The 3,815-nt window shown below is 31.9% G+C and overlaps 1 non-coding gene across 1 annotated transcript; it reads right to left on the reverse strand.

Annotated features, from left to right (window-relative positions):
* Positions 1-1,476: 1,476 nt before the first annotated feature.
* On the reverse strand, positions 1,477-1,583 carry LOC133787443 (small nucleolar RNA R71). Its single transcript, XR_009872465.1, has one exon. It is a non-coding gene; the product is annotated as a small nucleolar RNA R71 (small nucleolar RNA).
* Positions 1,584-3,815: the final 2,232 nt, after the last annotated feature.

Here is a 3,815-nt window from a genome sequence, read left to right on the forward strand (position 1 = left end):
ACTATATTCCATATACGATTCGTGCGCTTGCGAGTATAAATTTTTAAAACATACCCGTTTTGGGTCCATCAAGTTTTTGGCGCCGTTGCCGGGGAGTTGCAAGAAAAAATATACGAAATTTATCTCAAGGTTAGTAAATTATTCTACTAGTTATTTTAATTTTTGCACTTAAAAATTTGGGAGAGTTTTACCACCCATATAAAAAAAACTTACTTATATATTTATATTTATTTTTAATTTTTATAGTTGACGGCACTTGTGCCTCCTATCTATCTTTTTAATATTTTTAGTTGACGACACTTGTGCCTCCTATCTATCATTTTAATTTTTATAGTCGATGGCACTTGTGCCTCCTAATTTTGTTGTAATTTTTATTTCTTGTATATCTTTGTTAGTTAACGGCACTTGTGCCTCCTAACATTTGTTGTAATTTTTATTTTATTTAATTTCCGCAAATTAACTAGTTGATGGCAATTTTGCCTCCTAGCTAGTTGATGGCAATTTTGCCTCCTAGTCTTTTATCTTATGTTTTAGTTGATGGCACTTGTGCCTCCTAATTTTTACCTTAATTCTGTTATGGTTGATGGCATGTTATGCCTCCCTACTCTTGCCTAAATTCTAGTCTTATTTAATGTTTGCCTTATTTTTCTTTGTCTTTTATAATATTTTAGTGTAATATTGTGAAAAATACTTGAAAAAAGAAAACCTAAATCTTGTCCTTTCACCATAAGCAATTTTTTCTTAAAGGAAATTTGAACAAAATTCCCAATCCGCCTCTACTAATTAACCTCGGGGAGTTGTTAGTAGTGCGCAAGTAAGTGGAATCAAATAGGTCTAGGGACAAGTAAACCATAAGAATTATATTGTTGTGAAATCTCTAAAAATTATAAGTATGCTCTGTGGTTGCGGTTTTAACTGATCTTCCACATCAGAAAATTGTTTGTTTGAGATTATATTTGTTGTTTTGTTTGTTAAAATTGTATGCATCATTGGAAACGTAACTCTAAAAAGAGATTAGTAAAAAGACGTTTATCTTTGTTTGAAATTGAAAGTGTTAGTAAAAATTTGAGCATCATGGAACCTATTGCTAATCCTGTTGATGAAAATGTTGTGCCTGAAAAAACTTTGCTTGAATATTTTGCACCTATTTCATCTAATGCTCCTTCATGCATTGTTTTACCTACAAATTCTGCTACTCATTTTGAGCTTAAACCGGCAATCATTCAATTGTTGCCATCTTTTTATGGGTTAGATAGAGAGGATCCTTACATGCATGTCAAAGATTTCTTAGAAATTTGCTCAACATTTAAATTTCAAAAAATTTCTAATGAGTCGGTCAAACTAAGATTGTTTCCTTTTTCATTAAAAGACAAATCAAAAGCTTGGTTAAATTCCCTTCCAACAGGGTCTATAACTACATGGGATCAACTTTATAATAAATTCTTGCTGAAATTTTTTCCTATGTCTAAAACTGATAGTCTAAGGAGAGAAATCTCCGAGTTTTTTCAAAAAGATAATGAAGAGCTTTATGAATGTTGGGAAAGATTTAAAGATTTATTATTAAAAACTCCTCATCATGGTTTTGAAAAATGGAGACTTGTAAAATATTTTTATGATGGTTTGACTCCCTCTAATCGTCAAATGATTCAATCTATGCATACTGGAAAAATTTTAAAATTTCAAGGACAAGAGGCGTGAGACGCCCTTGAAGATTTATCTGTCAATTCACCAAAAAGATGAGGAAGGTATGAAGTAAAAGAAGAATTAGACTTAAGAACATCCTTAGACAAATTAGCGAGAAAAGTAGAAGCTTTAGCCATAAGCCAAACTATAAACTCTCCAATACAACCAAGAAAAGATATTTGTTCTATATGCTCTAGTCCTTGCCATAATGCCCAATCATGTCCTTCCTACCAAGAAGCCTTTTCTGAGGAGGCCAATGCTCTTCATTCTTATGGGAAACCAAATGATAGCCCATTTTCATCCACCTACAATCCAAATTAGAGAAACCATCCGAACTTTTCATGGAGACAAAACCAACCCCAAATGAATCAAGGGCACCAATACAACACACAAAACCAAACTCATGCCCCACAAAATCAACCATATCCTCAATAAAGGAAACCTTCCTTAGAAGATACCTTACAACAATTTATGCAATCCTACAAAATCAATCTCAATCATTTACCAAACTCGAGACACAAGTAGGACAACTCGCCACTGCTTTAGCTGATAGAGAAAAAGGAACATTCCCTAGTCAACCTATCCCTAATCCAAAAGGTCAATATGAGATAGGAAAGTCTAGTCATAATGGAGAAGTCAAATCAATTTCAACTCTTAGGTCCGGAAAGAACATTGTCAAACCCGATTACATACCCGAGGTTGAAAATGAAAAAGAAAAAGAAAAGAGTCAGCCTTCTAGTTCTAATGTCAATGACTTTTCAAACAAGGAAACTCCAATCCATCCTTTCATTCCAAAAGCCCCATTCCCACAAAGATTACTTCCAATTAAAAAATGCGGCCAATATAATGACATCTTAGAAGTTTTTAAACAAGTTAGTATCAATATCCCTTTCTTAGATGCCATTAAACAAATTCCTGCCTACTCTAAATTTTTAAAGGATCTTTGTACTGTTAAAAGAAACACTAATGTTCCTAAAAAGACGTTTTTAACTGAACAAGCTAGTTCCATTATTCAATATAAGAGTCTTGTTAAATATAAAGATCCTAGGTGTCCCACAATTTCATGCATTATTGGTGATCATTTTATTAACAAAGCTTTACTTGATTTGGGTGCTAGTGTTAATTTATTGCCTTATTCTGTTTATAAGCAACTTGGTCTTGGTGAGCTAAAACCTACCTCTATAACTCTTCAATTAGCCAATCGTTCTGTGAAAATTCCTAGAGGCATTATAGAGGATGTTTTGATAAAAGTTGATAAATTTTATTTTCCTGTTGACTTCATTGTTCTTGATACTCAACCTATAGAAAACATGCATGCTCAAATTCCTATCATTTTAGGTAGACCATTCTTAGCTACATCTAATGCAATCATAAATTGTCGTAATGGTGTTTTGAAATTATCTTTTGGAAATATGACTGTTGAATTGAATGTATTTAATGTGGTTAAATCTGTTGAGTGTGAAGAAGTGCATGAAGTTAACATGATAGATAGTATATGTGAAGATGATGGAAATGACTTACTTGAACTTGCATGTTTTTATAGATAATTGTTGCTAAATTTTACCATATTTTATATGCTAATTACTTGAACTACAAAATAGAGTTATTTTACCATATTTTATATGCTAATTGTTGCTTAGTTCTTGAGTTTTTAATTAACTTATTAAGTTTTTATGTAATTTTTAATTTATTAGTCTTATTGTAGTTTTCTAAATTTTTTATATGTTTGTATAGATATTTTATTATAATATGTTGTAGTTTAATTATTTGAAATTTGTGTTGTTAGATTATAAGTTAAAAAATGTGATTTTATTGAACTTAATTGCCAAAGTAAATTAAATTTCAATTAGTATTTTCATGGACTTAATATGAGTTATTTTATAATTGAAAATATTTGATTCTAATTTAATATTTACTTATTTTGTATGATTTACTTTACAATTTTTTATGCGTGAAAAAGAAGAGAAATGGAAATAAAAGTGGCATTTTTGTGGAAAAAGCTAAGAGATTGTGGCATTTTTCCCATTTTCTCTCTGCCCAGACTGAAGGCCCAATGCCTCAGCCCAGGCCCGCCTGCCTCCTTTCTCCTCCAGCCAGCCACCTGGGCCTCCCCAGCAAGCCAGGCCCGCTTC

The sequence above is a fragment of the Humulus lupulus genome, chromosome 6, assembly GCF_963169125.1.
Source record: "Humulus lupulus chromosome 6, drHumLupu1.1, whole genome shotgun sequence".
Classification (NCBI taxonomy): Eukaryota; Viridiplantae; Streptophyta; class Magnoliopsida; order Rosales; family Cannabaceae; genus Humulus; species Humulus lupulus.